Source organism: Rhineura floridana, chromosome 3 (assembly GCF_030035675.1).
Source record: "Rhineura floridana isolate rRhiFlo1 chromosome 3, rRhiFlo1.hap2, whole genome shotgun sequence".
In the NCBI taxonomy this organism is placed as follows: Eukaryota; Metazoa; Chordata; class Lepidosauria; order Squamata; family Rhineuridae; genus Rhineura; species Rhineura floridana.
In genome coordinates this window covers 131,648,062-131,667,602 of record NC_084482.1, presented here as the reverse complement: position 1 = coordinate 131,667,602, position 19,541 = coordinate 131,648,062, and the positions used below count along the sequence as shown (strand labels likewise).

Genomic DNA, 19,541 nt, shown 5'->3' with positions numbered 1-19,541 from the left:
TACTATACAGGTTATTTATCTCTCGTGATTTTGGCTAGAGAAATACGATTTTTATTTAGAAGGACCAAAACGGAACTTCCATAAATAGTCTCCTCTCGCCACCCCAAAACACTAGACTATTTTTATAATGCCACATTTTGAAATATGATTAAACAGTTTGGCAGATATATTTTAAGGCTGTTGCCATAACGTGATATTTACTCCGGATTAACACAGTATCTTGTAGCCAAGTATGTAGGTGCTGTAGCGACAGAAATAGAAGGCTTGCTCCTCAACAGCCCAAGCAATCACACACACCTCTGCAGAGAGAATCATATGGTGGGACAGAAAATGTCAGCGTTCCCATTTGGTATAACTTTACTCCTACTACATACAATATAAACTGGGACAGAAGAGAATAAAAATGTTACCCATAGTGTCAGCTTGTATATTTTAAAGCATATTTAAGGCAAACAGATGTTTTCTGTTTGATCTTCTGCAGCTTTAGAGAATCCTTGAAAGCTGTCCTGTATTTTCAGTTGATTTTGGGGTTGATAAAACATCTACATTGGGGGTGATATTTCCTATTCATGTAATCACTAACGCTATTTCACAAAATCTGGATTAAAAATATCCAGGTATTATATTACTTCTACCTGAAAGAATGAACCTATCAAAAACCATAAAATGGTGCAGATTCAACCTCAACACACGAGCCTAAGCATATTAATTTAAACAATTTTTTAAAAAAATCATACATCTAAACATAAGAGTATGGTGATAATTTTTTATTCTTTATTTTCCCTCATGTATATTATGCCTTTCTTCCATCACTGGACCCAAGGCTCTCACTGTGAAGTGTGGGAGTCTCCCATCCAGACACTGTCCAAACACAGACCTGCTGAGCTTTAGCAAGGTGGTGGTCTCATGTGCTTTCAGGTCAGATCATCCCCTGGGACAAAGCAGGAAGCAAAGTAAATAATAAAAAACTGAGATAATTTAAAGCAAGAACCACAAACCATTATAAATTCCATAAAATAGCCACTAAAATAAAGACTATTTTTTAAAAAATAAAATGAATTGAAGATTTTCCTCTTTCAATAAGCCTTCCAAGTGGAGATTTTTATCCCAAGCTGAATCTGCATTGGATTTAAAATTGTTTTATAGATTTAATTGTTGTAACTGTTTTTATACATGCAATTTCTTTTTATTTTAACTCTTTTTATATGTGCGATTTATATTTGCATATAATATGTGATGGATTTATATATTTTTATTGTATTGTGAAATTGTTTTGAGATGCTTCATAGAAAGCAATTCATAAATGAAATGAAATATATAATGTTTGGCCAAATATACATAAAAAAGTCTTGGCCCGGTGTTTAAAATGGAACAAACTAGGGACCAGGTTAGCAAGGGGAGAGGTAGGGCAATCCTGCGGGGGCAAGAGAAGGAGAATCTATGGTGGAAGAATCACCAATTCATGCCAGTCTTGCTTTGGCTAGGCGAAAGGTGGGTGGGAGAGGGCTGGAGGAAAAATGTGTGCCAATTCCAGATCTGGTATACTTTTCTTCCACTGTCAGGCACGTATTGGGGGAACGGAACACAACCCTGACATGCCTCCCTTTCCTCCATACTGTCATTAGAGCTGTGGCAGCAGAGGAGAGATGGCCTCTAGTGGTGGAGGGATAGCCTTATCTACCTGTGGACATTCCTTTCTACTTGTGGAGAGGAGGGTCTACAATATCCAATGGCTCCTTGGACTTCCTCCCACAGACCACAGGATTGCGCCTTGTAAAGTCCTGCCCCTCAGTTGCTTCTTGGTTGATCTCAGATGACAGAAGCATCTGGAGAAGGACCTCCAATGCAGACCTTAATGCACAGCCAGGTTCACACGAGGGTAGGTTGCCCTTTAGGTACACAGATCCCAAGCCATCCTGAGCTTTACAGGCTAAAACTAGCACTTTGAATTGTATCCAGAAACAAATTGGAAGCCATGAAGTACTTTCAAAACTGGCAAAGTATGTTTCAGCCGGCCAGTTCTGGTCAGTAGATAAGATGCTACATTTCACATCAACTCTGTTTTTTTAATAGTCTTCAAAGACCCATCCACATATAATGCATTGCAGTACTTAAAGCAACATTTTGCAAGTTTGCAAAATCCTGAAGGGTCCCAAGCCCTATACTCAGGCAATGAGTTTTATGGGTTTGTGACCTTTCAGTTTCCTTGCAAGGGGAAGTTCTGCTTCTACAAAGATAACATTCTAGAACAAATGAATTAATTAGCCACATCTGTTGGAGAGAAGGTGGCAAACCCATGCCCAGAATGTTTCACTCAAGCACTGTTAGCTAGGGAGTGAAGGAAATAGATCTAGACCAGGATGGCTAACCTGTGACCCTCCAGATGTTGATGGGCTCTAACTCCCATCAGTCACAGCCAGCATTGCCAATGGCCAGGGATGACGGTAGTTGCAGTCCTGTGACATCTGAAGGGCCACAGGTTCCCCATCCCAGATCTAGACTCTGAAAGGATTCCTGAATCTTTAAGAGTTACATAGAAGGAAGGATTGTAATATAAATAACCTCCCGTCATGGTTGTAGTAACCCTGCCTTTAAATTTGCAGCTGATGCTAAGCACGGACAGACTGCAGCAAGTCTTGCTTGCCAAGCATCATCTGGGAGGGCACTTTAAGCTCCTGATTGCAGCCACATCTCTACCTGCCCCCACTCCTGACATCGCATGCAATATCAGGTGTGGGGCAGGTGAGTGTGGTTTGGGGAAAATTGCCTTGTGAGCAAAAATGAGACTTGTGCTGGACCTAATTTGGCACATGGCTAGAGATTCCCCACCCTTGGGCTCTAGCCACTAGATGACCCACATTGGTGCTGTTGGATCATTAATTAAGAATAAATTGCTTAAAGAGTACAACTTAGTAGACTTATATGGATACTAATGAAGGTCAAAACAAAGGGGAGAACCTGGTCCCTTTTGGAGATAAATAATGAATAGGCACAGCCTGTTGGTGGTTATGGTGAATCTCTCTACATCATCCACTTGAGGGTCATATCTTGTGGGACATTGTTCCATATCTTTGGAAAGGCCAGTGAGTACAAAAACCAAATCAAAGGCACAGACACTTATTTACCTGTCAGTCACAAAACTGTCTGGTCTGTCATGGCTCAGTAGCTTCTTGAACTCTCTGCTAGTTAAACTTCTATGCTTTAATCTTCTGACTCACTGAAGCATTTTGTCTCAAGCCTTGAAACACACAGTAAAAATAAGATGAGATGAACCACAAAGACAGAGGAGGCTTGCTGTGAATTCAGGCTTTGAAGGGCTCAGATAAATCACCTAGATTTTCCACAGGGAATATACTCAGCTGGGGTTCATCTAACCATCCTTTGCTACCTTTCAGGAGGGGAATCTATCTCAAGCTGCACTGAAAATGAAACAATTACAGAAAATAAAAGCATATGCACTCTCTTTTACATTGTGCTCTTTCTAAGTAGGAAGAAATGCTTGTGGGATCCATTGGAAATGCTTAGGAGAGCAATTGAGCTTGTAGAGTTTGAGACAATAGGTAGAACTGGCCTGATACTGAGAAGCTAATCACATTAGTGAGAGCACTGAGCAGAGTAACCCTGTGTTCTTCGGTAGCTTCCCTGCAACAAGAGTACATTTCTGTGCTTCTAACCTCAGGTTTAGGGAGTTGCAGCTTCCCCTTCATTGTAGGAAACCCAAACATTTTCTTCCTTGCAAGTTTTAATTAAGACAAGCACTTCACTTTTTGATTCACAGGACCCACTGAGTACACCCCAGTAGAAAAAGGCTATTGCCTGTGATTTATTGGGTGATTTCAACTGCCCCCTTGTGGCCAAGCCGTTAGCCCCTGTTTACCAGAATATCAAAGATATGTATTTGCTGCAAGTCCTCGAACATTACGCTGGTTTGCAGCCAGCATTAACATGCCAGAAGTTTCGGTTTTCTTAAAACATTTTAAAAAAAATTTCTAATAGTCATACAAAAATTATTTGTTACAAAGTTATTAATAAAATTTAAACTACTCAGTATAACAAAGTAAGAGTATTCAGTATCATACACATCTTTATATAATAAAATTGGGGGAGGTCAAATTATTTCATTTTTTATAATTTTATCATAGTGGGATTTTAGAACTTATTCATTACTGAAAACTGCCATGACTAGGTTAAAAATATGAAAGGCTCAAATCAGTTTTGTTTCTTTTTTTCTAATTTACATCACTTGACATAGAGGACATTTTGGGCCCATTCTGGGTTCTAAACAATTTCAAATGTTTTTAAAGCCAAAAGTAAAATAAAATGGGTATGTGCAGTGCAATCCTAGGCAGATTTGCTTAGAAGTAAATTATATGTTCTATGGGATTTACTTCCAAGTAAGTGTGCACAGGATTGCAGCCTTAGATTGCAGGTCTTGAACCCCTATTTGAGACTCATTACTTCTTTTTTTAAAGTTTTTTTGTATTTTATTTAAATTGAACATACAAAACCAATAACATCCGAGGATATCATGAAAGTCTATGCACATGGTATACTTACTGCATTCAAACTTAGATAAAAGAGGAATCATAATTTTCTCACAAGGAGCTGGCAAAAAAGATGAAAAATGTAGAGGAGAACCAACATTTATTGCACCATGCCTATGCGGAGGTTGCCAAGATATAATGGAGGTCACCCTCAGACACTATTACCCCATCCTCCCATAATTTCTTTAACCCTGTAAGGTTCCCCAAGTCTTTAACAGGCTAACAGACTGAAGCTCAATCCAGACAAGACCGAGACGCTGTTGGTGAGTGCCTTCTCTGCCCAGGTGGAGGATGTTCATCCTGTTCTTGATGGGGTTACACTCCCCTTGAAGGAATAGGTGCGTAGCTTGGGGGTTCTTTTTGATCCTTCCTTGTCACTTGAGGCCCAGGTGGCCTCGGTGGCACGGAATGCTTTCTACCATCTTCGCCTGGTAGCCCAGCTACGTCCCTATCTGGACAGTGACGACCTCGCCTCAGTTGTTCATGCTGTGGTAACTTCTAGACTGGACTACTGCAATGCGCTCTATGTTGGGCTGCCCTTGAAGACTGTTCGGAAACTACAACTAGTCCAGAATGCAGCGGCCAGATTGCTGACGCGGACCAGAAGGTCCGCTCATATAACACCTGTTCTGGCCCGTCTACACTGGCTTCCTGTTTGTTTCCGGGCTAGATTCAAAGTGCTGGTTTTGACCTATAAAGCCCTACACGGCATGGGACCGCAATACCTGGTGGACCGCCTCTCCCAATATGAACTTACCCGGACACTACGCTCAACATCTAAGGCCCTCCTCCGAGTGCCATCCCATCGAGAAGCTCGGAGGGTGGTGACTAGAACCAGGGCCTTTTCCGTGGTGGCCCCCGAACTGTGGAACAGCCTACCCGATGAGGTGCGCCTGGCGCCGACGCTACTATCTTTTCGGTGCCAGGTGAAAACCTTTTTATACTCCCAGGCATTTTAAAGTGTGTTTTAATAGCATTTTCATCATTATTTGTATTTTGGATGTTGTTTGGTTCTTTTATTGTTTGTTTGTTTTGTTTTCTTGATTTATTGTATTTATTGTATTTATACATTGCTTGTTTTTTTATCTTTTTGTACACCGCCCAGAGAGCCTTCGGGCTTAGGGCAGTATATAAATTAAATAAAATAAATAAATAAATAAATAAATTTATTCAACAAGATAGTATAAGTTTCAAAACTTGTCCCTTTGCACCTGATTCAGTATTTACTTTTTGTTGTTATGTGCCTTTAAGCCAATTACGACTTATGGCAACCCTATGAATCAGTGACCTCCAGTAGCATCTGTCATGAACCACCCTGTTCAGATCTTGTAAGTTCAGGTCTGTGGCTTCCTTTATGGAATCAATCCATCTCTTGTTTGGTCTTCCTCTTTTTCTGCTCCCTTCTGTTTTTCCCAGCATTATTGTCTCTTCTAGTGACTCATGTCTTCTCATGATGTATGATAACCTCGGTTTCGTCATTTTAGCTTCTAGTGATAGTTCTGGTTTAATTTGTTCTAACACTCAATTATTTGTCTTTTTTGCGGTCCATGGTATGCACAAAGCTCTTCTCCAACACCACATCTCAAATGAGTTGATTTTTCTCTTATCTGCTTTTTTCACTGTCCAACTTTCATATCCATACATAGACCAAAGACTTAAATGGAGACATTTGTTTACATGCTTGTTTGTGAATTTCAGGTGAGATTCATTACTTACTCATTACACGACTATTGCATAACTGATCTATTACAGTTATCTTTAGTTCTCGCCTTTTTTTGTTGCTGCTTCCATTTCATCTCAAACCATGTATACCTATTACTTTCCCAGTCCACTTTGTGTGATCTTTGAAGCATAGCTTGTGACTGTTTGTTTTTATTGGTGATGTTTTCATTGTGAAATTGCTTGGAGATATTTTACGGGAAGTGATTCATAAAGCAGTGGAGGTTCTAGGAGGACTCATCATCATTGCCCTCCCTAGAATTTTCCTTTCACTGCTGTTAGGCTGCTTTCAGACTACACTTTATTCTGTTATTCTGACGATTTCTTACCTGGTAATATGTGCATTATATTTGATCTTTTACACCACGTACAAACTAGTTCTGGAATTCTAATGGAATATAGTGGAAGTTTAGTGCTAATTTTCAGGATAAATGATACAAGAAATAATCCGTTTGCAAGCTTGGGAACCTGGAAAATCATGGGAGTTTTTCACTAGCTGCAGCCACTCACATGACAGGCATCCCAGCATGCAGTGTGTTCCCACCTTGTAGGTGTGCTTTTTTCTTTTTGCCTGATGAAGATTGTACCAGTATTCCGGGGTAGGTGCGGCTAGCAGTAGCCACCCATGTGAAAAATATTTGCATGAAATACCAGTATATTAGCTGAAAAAGCTACTGTTCCTTAATGCAACAGATATTGCAGTGTGAAAGGAATTTTAGAAATCGGGACAGAAGCGTTACCATTTTAATCTGTTAAATTAATGCAATAAACCTCATGTCTAAAAGCAGCCTTAGACTCCTCTGGAGAAGAGATGAGGGAGCCAGCTGTAAGTAATCTAGCCTGGTGAGAAGACCTTTTGCCACTGGATTGTATTTAGGCTAGTCTGTTGAAACTCCTGGGATGCAATAAGACCAGTACCAAAAGCTGGAACTTTATTGCCTGTTAACTGTCTTGTTGCTTTGTACTTGCATATTTAAGTTTAAATCATTTCCTTTGTAATATTGAATTTATTTTGTTTATTAAATTGTTGATTTTTGTCCTATTTGAATTTCTTGATGTTTTGTAAACAGCTTTCTCTCCTACTCTCCCTGCCCCACAATGTTTTGTATTTTCATAATAAGTGGATGTTTGTTGTAAGCTGTTTTGGGCACCATTCACGTGGAAAGGCAGCATATAAATGAACTAAATCAATCAAATCAATAAATGGAATTAATTAAATAACTGTTGTAATAACACTGCATTCCTACATCCTTGGGAAAGGGATGTGGAGCATCTGCTTTGTGTGCAGAAGGTCCTATCCTTGGCATCTCTAGGTAGGGCTGGGAAACTCCCTGCCTGCAATCCTGGACAGCCAGTGGGGCTTATTTCTGGGAATGCAGGCATATGTAGGATTGCACTTTTAGTTAAGCTTCTAAAGTGCCATAGCTCTGTGTGGCTTTTGTGATGCAAGGTAGACGGCATTATTATTACTGTTAGCATGCTTGAAAGCTTAATTTGTTATCTGTAAAAAAACTTTACACTGACAATCAACACGGATCTTCCTGGCTGGCAGTCACTGCTGCATTTATATGATATTGTTCCTTTTAAATCTTTAGCATAACACAGATATTTTCTAAAGGCATCTCCCAAGTGGGTTGAATTCAGAGTAGATCATATATAGCATAACCCAAGAACAACAACACCAGGGCTGGAGTCATCACCTTGAAACTGTTCAGGGCCCCATCACACAACCAAGACATTGACGGATAATCTCTAATGACAGGCATCGCACCTTCTACCAGGATTGACGCGGGTAATATTGCAGTACAAAGAGTTCAAGGCCGCTCAGAATCATTTACCAACCGCAGGCAGTTCAGGCAAGATGCACACTCTTCAATAAAGGGCTCACACCAGACCTAACGATCTTCCTACATAGTTCCAAATCTATTACGGGAGACGGGTTTGCAGTATCATAGGGCAATGCATCTTTTCTAGAAATTTATCCATTTATTGCAAGCAAAAACATTTTCAAATCGGTTTTAATTCGTGTATTTGGCTCTTTTCACCAGCTTTTTATTATGTTGTGTGTGTGAAAAGATTTGTTTACATACACACACACACCTTGGCTATCTAACGTACAACATTCCTCATGGTTTACCGTCGAATCGTCTCGCTATTTGAGACGCAAGGAAACCGAACTTCCGGATTGAAACAAGAGACATTCTAGCAAAAACAAAACAAAAACCCCCTCCACTCTCCCAACAGTCTACGAGCGTTCGCTTGCCGTGGGCGCAACCAATTTCTCGCTCCCGGAAGGGGGGAGGAAAAGAGAAATGTAGCAGACTGGAATATCAAACACAGTGAGGACAAGGAAGACAAGGGAAAGACAAACTCTAAGAAGTAATAACAACAACAACAACAAAGGACTCCTACTTTGGAAAAGTGTAACTGCGTCTTTTCCCGCAGCGGTCTGGGATGGTTTAATCCCCATAGCAACCGTTGCAGGCGTCTGTGGCTTGGAGACCAAGCGGTTGCCCAGCGCAGAAGGGGGAACCCAGGGAGTTTGGTGCGTACGCTTGGTGCTGTCTGCCCTTTTACTGGGTGGTCTGGCCTGGGGGGAAGTGGGACATGGGGGAGGCCTGTGAGGTGGCCCCAAAGGGTATGACTGACGGGGATGGGGTGGGAATGCACATGGCGTTAGAAAGTCTTAGCGTCTGGGTCGTTTCCATGGTTTCTCTAAGATCCCCTGGCCGGAGCTGTGGAAAGGATCCATCCACTGTGATCCATTTGCTTCTCACGTCACACTTTTCCTATAGGGAACTTGCGTGTGGGTTAAACTTGTCACATATAAGGAACCTACGTCATGGGTTTAAACTTCCTGCTTTACACTTGCTGGGAATCCGCTGTACTCAGTCATATGCCTATTTTCTTGGGAGTAAGCCACATGGAACTTAGTAGGACATTTCTGAGTAAATTTGCATAGATTTGTGCTGCCCATGCATTTTTGTGACCTTTTCAGCACTTCCACGGGGACAGGAGAAGGTTGTACTTTTCTTGTACTATAATTGTTTTTAGACCATTTCATAATAATGCTGTCTGTATTATACATTCTTTATGCATAGCTTACAGATATAAAATATAAAGATACTACTACAAAAAATTTTCTCTGATCTTTATCCTATTTTTTTGTTTGGCAACAATATGTTTGAGTGTCTATTTTCCTGTTTTGCTGATTTCCTTTGATTCTTTCTATGTGTTTTTCAACCTAGAACAAAAGCTACAATTTTCCTGGCAATGTTTTAGTTTTAGTTTTTGCTCTAGGTATGAAAAAATAAAAGGCCTTTTTGACAGCAGCTTTTAATATTTCTCATTCAGGGTTTTAGCTGCCTGTATTGACCCTACCTTTATCCCCTGCCCATCTGTGTGGAGATAGTTTGCACTCTTGGAGAGGTGATGTTGACACAGGAATCTTCTGTGCTATTTTATTATTGGTTCTTCAGGGATCTGCTTCTGCTTTAGGATTATAGCACCAACACTGGAGTGTGGAAAGGTTCCACACAGTCTTTTTTACCATAGTATGTGAATTCATAGTCCGTGACTTCAGTGTTTAATATCTAAGAGGACAAGTTGCAGGGTTTTTTGAAAAGTTTTTTGGAAAGGTTTTCTGGAAGCTCTTTTCTCAGATTCCAAATTGGGGGCAGGTTGTAGTTGCTCAGTAGTGACAGAATCATGCTCTGCATATCTTCAAGCCTCTCTGTGATTACTTTCCATAGGCTGGGGCTGAGCCCTGATATTAAAACGGATTGTAAAGTTGAATCTTCCTTGTACACACAATTATATTTAGATAAAACCTGGGCAAAACCTCTTTGATTCTCAAAGGGAAACTAGATGCTCTTTCCACATGTTCTTTCAGACATTTCTGATGCTAGATTTGGAAAAAGGTTCATCCTAAAAACATAAGAGTCTGCTGGATCAGGCCATTGGCCCATCTAGTCCAGCATCCTGTTCTCACAGTGGCCAACCAGATGCACATGGATAGCCTGCAAGCAGGACCTGAGCACAAAAGCGCTCCCCCCCTTTGGTTTCCAGCAACTGGTATTCAGAAACGTACTGCCTCTGACTGTGGAAGCAAAACAGAGCCATTGTAGCTAGCAGCCTTTGATACTGCTATTCTCCATGAATTTTTCCGATGCTCTTCGAAAGCCAACCAAGTTGGTGGCTATCACTGCCTCTGAGAGCGTGTTCTATAACTTAACTATGTGCTGTGTGAAGAAGTACTTTCTTTTTCTGACCCGATTCCTGAGCATTCAGCTTCATTTGGTGTCCATGAGTTCTAGTGTTATAAGGGAGAGAGAAAAAGTTCTGTATCCACTCTCTCCATGCCATGCATAATTTTATAAACTTGTATCACGTCACATCTTACTCGCTGTTTAGAGTCTAAACTAAAAAGTCTCAAATGCTGCAACCTTTCCTCATAGAGGAGCTGCTCCATCCCCATGATCATATTGGTTGAGCCCTTTTTTTGAACCTTTTCCAACTTTTGTTGTTGTTATGTGCCTTCAGCGACCTCCAGTAGTATCTGTTATAAACCACCCTGTTCAGATCTTGTAAGTTCAGGTCTGTGGCTTCCTTTATGGAATCAACCCATCTCTTCTTTGGTCTTCCTCTTTTTCTACTCCCTTCTGTTTTCCCCAGCATTATTGTCTTTTCTAGTGAATCATGTCTTCTCATGATGTGTCCAAAGTATGATAACCTTAGTTTCATCATTTTAGCTTCTAGTGATAGTTCTGGTTTAATTTGTACTAACACCCAACTTTACAATATCCTTTTTGAGGTCAGGCAACTAGAACTGTACATAGTATTCCAAATGCAGCTGCCTCATTGATTTGTATAATGGCATTATGATACCAGCAGTTTTATTTTCAGTACCTTTCTTCATGATACCTAGTATGGAATTTTCCTTTTTCACAGCTGCCGCACTCTAGGTGTTCTCCATGGAATCACAAGAGATTTAGAATAATGTGATGTAGTTTCTGTATCTAGTATTATATTTAGAACCAATATTTGGAGTTCTGAGTGCAAAGAGGGTTTTTTTTAAAAAAAAATCAGGCACATTTTGCTTACTCTAGATGAATGGGACATTAGGAATGGAAAATGAGAGACAGGATATTTTTCTCCCTCAGATTTTTCTGTTGGCCAATCTGATGCTGCCCTTTTCAGCTTTTTATTGTTATTAGGATTGATTTTTTTAAAGTTATTTTTTCTTTGCCTGTTAAAACCATTGAGTCATTTTGAACCTCATTTTAAAAAGCAATGGTTTTCCTAGCCCATTTGGTTGAAATGTTGAATCAAAGAGATGAAGCTGAAGCTATAGATCAAAAGCTCTTGCCAGGATGTAAGAAAAATGTGTGAATGTTTAATGTCTCAGATATGTAAGCTGGCTTTGACTGAGAAATTGAAATTGCCATTATAGCACAGGTGATTTATGTTGTGTCAACATTTCCATTATAGCATGATCTCATTTCTCTTAGTGTCATTAAACAGCACTTGTACTGAATAATACTCCAACCTATCCAGAAAATGTGCTTTTGAGATGTTGAAGAACTTATGGTATATCTTGATTAATGCTTTTGGTTATGCAACGTATGGATCAGCAGTAGGAGCAAACAGTAATGTTAACGTCAGTTAAGTGTTTTTTAAATGGTTTATTCTGAATCAGATTGTAATGTATTTCATAAAGCATGGACACATTACTAACCTACTTTAGGTGAGCAAGATATTTCTCTACGCTTTAATAAGATCAGGAATATCTAGGGGCAGACTTTTTTATGGGTGTAAAACATAATTATGCAGCCAGTTGGAGATGAAAGGCAGTCTGTGCCTTTGAAACTCATCTTTCCTCCAAAATTATTCTAGGCATCCTTCTAGAAAGGACACCTCCCTTCCTCTGACATAGCACATTGAGTACAAACATCTGTGCATTCTTGTGAAATTTTACAGAGTAACTGTTTCGTATGATATTTATTTATTTATATAAACCACCTACTCACATAGTATCAGTACAGTATACAACAGTGTATTCAGTATTAGCTTTGAAGCCCAGCTGCACGAAATTACTACCAGCAATAGAATAACACATTTGAAGAGACCCAAAACTAGTTTGGTGAGAATTAGAAAACCTTTTTCACTCTGTTCTGTTAAGAGAATTGCTCAGCAAGATCAAGAAGCCAAGATCTTTTCCCTTGGATCAGGCGAATTTTGGCCTAGGATTCTGGGGAAGGGGCAAATTTATCCAAAAAACATGATTGTAGTAGGGTTGCCACCTTTTAACTGGCCCAGGTTCTGGCAGAACAAAAACATCCCAGCCTATCCCTAAGAACAGCTGCAGTGGCAGCCCTCCATCAAGGACAGTTGAGCTGACTCCCTCTGTTGTTGTTTTTAAATCATATTCTAGATAGTTAGCTTAGTAAACAGATTGTTAAGAGTTCAATAAATAGGTATTTGATCAATTATTTTCAAGCCAGGTTTTCTTTTCCTGTATTCTAAAAAGTCTGTGCCAATTTCAAAATAGTAAAGACTTAGCATTAATGCTTCCTCTTATGCATCTGACAGATGGACATTCTTTTGATCAGGATACCAAGTAGGAGTTTATTTTAATTGGTGAATAGAGTTTGGTGATTGCACAGAACTTCAGTAAAGTGCCAATGACTGTACCAGCTGCACAGCAGTGAAGACTCAGATCCATTATGGATAGGTGAATTAGTCACTTCCACCTGACAGCTGTCTAATGGAGTCCAGCCCCAATCTATAACAGCGTAGGTTGTTTCAGTTCTAGGCAGAGCTTGGCAATCATCTATATACCACATTCAGTGGACAGTTTTGCATGTTGTGTTTCCATGTTCACTAAGCTCCAAAATGCTGAGAAATTGCAGCTGTTAAGAGCAACAGCCTTAATACGTTATTTAGGCAGTGCGGAGGTGGTTTTGGTACCTTATTCTTATTCATTAAATTTATATTTTGCCCTTACTCCCAAAGCGAGCCAGGGCAACAAATAGATGTTGGAGCACTAACACCTTCTTAAAAACAAAACATCTTAAAAAACAATTCCAATACAGATGCAGACTGGGATAAAGTCTCTACTTAAAAGGTTTGTTGAAAGATAGTCTTCAGTAGGCGCAGAAAAGATAAAAGAGATGGTGCCTGTCTAATATTTAAGAGGAGGGAATTCCAGAATGTCAGTGCCACCTATGTTACGCAGAACAAACTTCCTTATAAGATGGTATCTGCAGGAGGCCCTCAGCTTGACTGGGTATTTAAATGGTGAGACAGTCTGTTAGGTATCTTGATCACAAGCTGTATAGGGCTTTATGCACCAAAACCAGTGCCTTGAACTCAGCCTAGTAGCTAATTGGCAGCCAGTGCAATTCTTTCAGCAGCGAGGTAACATGCTGGCAATAGCCTAACCCAGGGAGCAGTTGCGTGAGCTGCAGCTTCCGGACAAATCTCAAGGGCTGCCCATATAGAGTGCTTTACAGTACTCTAGCATGGAGGTTACCAGTGCATGGATGACAGTGGTGAAGCTATTCCAGTCCAGTAACGGCTGCAGCTGTCTTACCAATCAAAGCTGGTAAAAGGCACTCCTAGGTCACCTAGGCCTCTAGTGACGATGGATCCAGAAGCACCCCAAACTATGAACCTGCTCTTTTAGAGGGAGGACAACCCATCTAAAGCAGGCAGTGATCAATTATCTGGACTGAGGAACCATCTACCCACATGGTCTCTGTCTTGCTAGGATTGAGAGTCAGTTTATTGGCCCACGTCCAGACCACCACTGATTCTAGCATCCGGGGCTTGCATGGCCTTTCCTTATTCAGATATCACAAAGGAATAGAGCAATAGAACTGGTTATCACCAGTGTACTGCTGACACCTTCCCCCAGATCTGACCACTCCCAACAGCTTCATATAGATGTTAACCAGCATTGGGGCCAAGATGGTACCTTGCACTGCACAGCACAACTGCCAGGGGGCTGAAAGACAACTGCTCAGTGCTACTCTCTGAAACCAAGCCCCGAGATAGGATTGGAACTGCTGTAGAACAGTGCCTCTAATACACATCTCACCAAGTTGGCTCAGAAGGATACTGTGGTCAACAATACCAAAAGCTGCTCAGAGATCAAGTAGGAATAACAGGGTTGTACTTCCCCGTCCTTCTCCCAATAAAGGTCATCCATCAGGGTGACCAAGGCTGCTTCAGTTCCATAGCCAAGCCTGAACCCAGATTGAAATGGATCAAGATAATCTGTGTCATCCAAGAGTACTTGTTGTACCACAACCCTCTTGATTCCCTAAAAAGGGCATATGTGCGACTGGGCGCCAGCTGTCAGAAACCAATGGGTCCAGGGTGTTTTTTTTTCCCAGGAGTGGTTGGGTCACTGCCTCTTTCAGGGTAGTTGGGACCACTCCCTCTTGGAAGGACGTGTTGACCACACCCAGATCCACTTGGTCATAACCCCTTGGTAAGTAATAATAAGCCAAAAAGGGCAATAACCGAGGAGACATATTGCTGGCTGCAATATTGCAAGCACCTTGTCTATGTCCCCAGGCTACTTTAACTGATACTGGTCCCAAGAAGTTGCAGCAGATGTTGCACTGGATACCTCATTGCAGACTACAGTGAATGTGGATGTAATGTCAAGATTGCTACAGAGGTCAGCAGCTTTACCCTTGAAGTGCCTTGCAAACAATTCACAGTGAGCTATCTTATTTTGGGTTTAGTTCAAGCTTCACCACTTCTTTGGAGATGTATGTCTGTAAGTGACAGAGAGGTGGACCTGTGTTCCAGATTTGTATGTTCCCTGGAGTCTATGTAACTGATGCTGTTGTGCAACTGAAGCTGCCATTCCACAATACAAATACCCAAAGTTGTGGTAAAGCTTGAATTAACCACATCATAAGTTACCATACCATATCCATATTGTCTCAATAATGTGCCTGTTAAGGGCATGGCCCTTAACAGCTGCAATTTCCCATCATTTTGGAGCCTGAGTGAACATTCCTTAACATAAATATTAAACAGAAAGATTGTTTGTTAATTGAATTTGATTACATTTCAATATTAGTATTAGTATTATTATTGGACAAAAGCAAACAGGTATTCCCCTTAACCTAATACAACAATCCATTTCACAAAATACATTGTTACAAAAGAGAAATCTTTCTGGAAAAAACATCCTGGCAACGTCTGTGGAAGAAAAACCACACTATATGTCAACTTGTTGAAGTCTTTAAAAGTTTAAACTCATTCAAAACAAGCCATTTCGTATCCATTCTTCCCCAAATTTGGCATGGACCATTCTCAAACATACCTCTCCTACAGTGTGAAGTTTCAAATCAATATATTGAACCATTTTCTAACTATAAGCCCTATAACCTACTCATTCCTACTCAATTCCTCATTAGAATGGAAGAATGTGAGTCTGCTGACTCAGCCTAATTAATATAGGACCACTATATAGCTTGGGTGCCTTACCACTGTGTATATCACTTCCTGTGGATGTAGATATAGGAATGAGATGTCAATTTAAATCATGAAATAGATTTTTTGGGGGGGGAAAGTTGCCTGGTAGCTAAAAAAAGGTTACAGAGTCTTGAAAACTGACAAAACCAGGGGTAAAACACAAATTAAAATACATTCTAGTTTGCAAGCTCTACCAAGTTATTGACTGAGGATCAAACCAGATGTGTTTCTGTTTGCTACACATACACTTGCTGGATTGACTATAAAGTGAGGGTTAACATGAGAACATAAGAAGAGCCTTGCTGGATCAGGCCACTGACCCATCTAGTCCAGCATCCTGTTTCACTCTGTATTATTTTAGATTTTTTTTGTGTTCCAAAAGAGTGTTCCCCAAGCCTAAATTATCGGGACCTATTTCAATATTGCTCCTGGACTGTCTTCAGGATAGAAACTACTTTGATGGCGCTATTACATTACAATTTCCATTACAATTTCCAGGAGATAGAATGATGATTCTCTTGGACCTCTCCATGACTTTTGATACTATTGACCATGGTATCATTTTGGACTGCCTGGCAAGGCTGGGAGTGGGATCACGTCTTTTCAGTGGTTCTACTCCTACCTGTCTATTAGGTGCTGGGTAGGGTTGCCAGGTCCATGGCCTGAGACTGATCCTGTATCTTTAGGAGAAGAGAAGGTCAGCCAAGTGCAGGTGTTCTTGCAACCCTGTAATGGGAAAAACCACAACGTGAAATTCTCCCTTCCCCCTGCACAACTCTTAAAGATACAGAAGACCTCTTGGAGGCCTGGCAACCAAGAGGTCTTCTGTATCTTTAAAAGTTGTGCAGGGCGAAGGGAGAATTCCACCTTGTGGTTTTTCTCATTACAGAGTTGCAAGAACACCTACACCTGCAATAGAATGCTTCTGGTACAGTGCATGATTTATAGGCAACTCTGGAAACGTGGTTTCCTTACCTTAGAGGGAGTAAAAGGTTAGCAATGGCCCATATGTAAATGCTCTTCGGGATGCTTCGCTACTGCCTTTGGAACTGCTATTGTCAAATGTGTTGCTCATCAAATCCCTTGTGATGAAGTTTTTACACCTCAAACCACTTCTGTTAATCTCTCAACCATGATCCAATCTTCAATAGCAACCATTAAAGATTAGGCCCCAGATTCTAAAAAAGACAAATGGAGACTGGCAGGGTGCCTCTTGCACCTGGACCATTTGGAGGCTATCCAGACAGGTGCTTGGTAGTGCCCATGGTCCTTCTTCCCTGTTTTTCTGGAGTGCATCACAGTGTGGCCCGTTCTAGAAAAGCGATAATGATACATGCAAAACAGCAAGATTGGCATGCTCCAAATTTTCCAGCTGTGGCCCATCATATTGCCACACCTGCCCTGTTTGCCAAGCCCAGCTGTAAGGACAAGAGGACATGGGGACCTTTTGTAAATTTTCAGGGTGATTTTATTTAACTGCAAAAATGTTGTGAATTTGTTCTTGTTATTGTATGCATGAATTCTGGACGGATTGAGGCCTACCCTAGAGCGAAGGGTAGTAGAAGTTGTTTAGGACAGGACTTCTAGAGGTATCCCGTATTGTTTTACGGTTTGATCACATTATTCTTAAATTGGTTTTAGGTATTTTTAGGAGATGTTTAATTGTTTTAATGCTGTAATGAGTTTAATTCTATTTTAAATGTAGATTTTTATATGTCCAAATTATATGTACCCATTTTTAGTTGTAAGCCGCCCTGAGTTCCAGTTTTGGAAAAAGGGCGGGGTATAAATAAAGACAATAATAATTATTATTATTATAAGAAGAATAAGAAAGGCCAACACCATCACAATTACAAAAACTGTTGAAGGGATTCATTTGGTATCTCCTTTCCCTTATGAGCATCAGAGGAACAACCCAGTTTCACCCCCTGTAAATCCTGCCCACTGTGATCTCCATTTAAATGATGAAATAGTCATGAACTATTGTAAGGTATTGATAAGTGTGCTAAGGCCTTTTATTATAGATCCAGGTGGCCCTAACCAGAGGACCAGTGTCATCCTATCCAGCCAGGTGACTATGTTTTCGTGAAGGAGCACAGAAGAACTGTCTCCAGCCCCGATGGGAAGGCCCCTCCCAAGTTCTGCTGACTACTAACACCACTATCCGAGTGAAGGAAAGAGGCTCATGGATACACGCAAGCCATGCCCGTAGAACAGTTGCCCTAACCAGCAGGAAGGCACCACCACCACCCCTCCAACCCAAGGAAACTGACTTTTGTCCAGATGAGACCGATGAGGAAATTGCAGAGCAACTGGGAGAGGAAGGCTACTGCACAGAAGAAAGCCTTGATCCAGGCCTGATTGCCATGGTAAGGGCTACAGGAAAGATCCCAGATCTTCTTGGGGATGACCTGGAAGATTTTATAGAGGACGACTCCTGCCCTGACGAGTTGGCATCAAGACTGGCTAGCACTTTTGCAGAGACCCAGTTGGAAGACCTGGATGAAAGTGGGTATCAGAGCGCAGATACCAGTAACCTCTGCAGCCCTGATTTTTCCGACCCACATCCTTATAATCTGAGACCAAGAAGAGATTCACCTCCTCGTCCTTGAGGCTGCCAAGTGAGAAATGCTGAAGGGCCACGAGGCCTTTGAGACAGCCCGCTGGCTCAGTCATGATGCCATGGAGGAGAAGATCCCCTGGGTCTACCCAAAGCCCACTGACTTACCAGTTCCGCTGGTTCAGTCAGGGAGTGGAAGCCAGGAGAAATTCACGCAGGCCGAACGTGAGGAGGGCATTTTACAGGAGCTCTTTCTCTCCAAAGAGAGAGTGTTCCTGACAGTCCTCATGAACCTGACCCAGAATCTTATGGGCTGGTACCATCCAAGCTCATTCCTCTGGTGGAGGAATGCCACAGGGATGAGGCTGAGTAAAATAGAAATATAGCAAACTTTGTGTGAAGCTATTCTAGCTTCAAAGGGAGGATATGATGAAGAATTTTTATATATCCATATATAAAATAGGTATTGGAAGGTATATGTTTAAAAACTATAATAAAATCGCAAGGAATAAAGCAATAGGCCCACAGGTCTGTGATACCCCTGAGATTCAGTGCTCACATTCTTCAGTGGGGCAATGAAGTTCAATCTGAACTTCTGAACTCCTGAACAAATGGGTGTTGTGTGATTAACTTTTGATTAATACGTATATTGTTTAGGACAGCCTTTCCCAACCAGTGTGCCTCCAGATGTTGTTGGACCACAATTCCCATCTTTCCTGACCATTGGTAATGCTGGCTGAGGCTGATGGGAGTTGTGGTCCAACAACATCTGGAGGCACACTGGTTGGGAAAGGCTGGTTTAGGAGCAAATGGGCATATAGCAAATGTATTACTAGTAATAAATGTGCTGATTAGGCTTGTCAGAATAATAACAAAGGTGGAATGTTATGCTTGTTAGTCCATGGGTCAAGTATATTAATCAAGGGGACAGTAGGATAATGGTCACATTAGTCCAGTAGACAGAAAATTGGAATAGGAGATATGCTTGCGTATACCTGTACAAGTGTTAATGTAACTAGATATTAGAGTTACCTAATATTATCTGATTGGCTAGCAAATAATGTATACAGTGTAACTTCCATGTAATGCTTTTGTGTAGCCCCTTGATTGGGTAGTGCTAATTTCTTTGTTTTGGAACTGTATAAAAGATCCATGCAGACAGTGCCACATTGCAGTCCTCGCCACTTGCTCTGGTGAAGCTGACCCTGTGTACGCTTGCA

General features: G+C 41.0%; 1 protein-coding gene and 1 long non-coding RNA gene across 4 annotated transcripts in view; one reads left to right on the top strand and one right to left on the bottom strand.

Annotated features, from left to right (window-relative positions):
* Positions 1-742: 742 nt before the first annotated feature.
* On the bottom strand, positions 743-3,765 carry LOC133380530 (uncharacterized). The gene is made up of 3 exons (XR_009761464.1): positions 3,675-3,765; positions 3,126-3,238; positions 743-931 (listed from the first exon to the last, which is right to left on the bottom strand). It is a non-coding gene; the product is annotated as an uncharacterized LOC133380530 (long non-coding RNA).
* Positions 3,766-8,617: 4,852 nt separating this feature from the next.
* The window catches only part of DNAH1 (dynein axonemal heavy chain 1), a 220,996-nt gene continuing 210,072 nt past the window's right edge, over positions 8,618-19,541 (top strand). Inside the window, exon 1 of one of the 3 annotated variants that reach the window (XM_061617932.1) lies at positions 8,618-8,808. The gene's annotated coding sequence lies outside the window, so the exon portion shown is untranslated. Of the gene's footprint in view, positions 8,809-9,259; positions 9,285-19,541 lie in introns of those variants that run through there. The other 2 variants (XM_061617931.1, XM_061617930.1) reach the window with 2 other exon arrangements.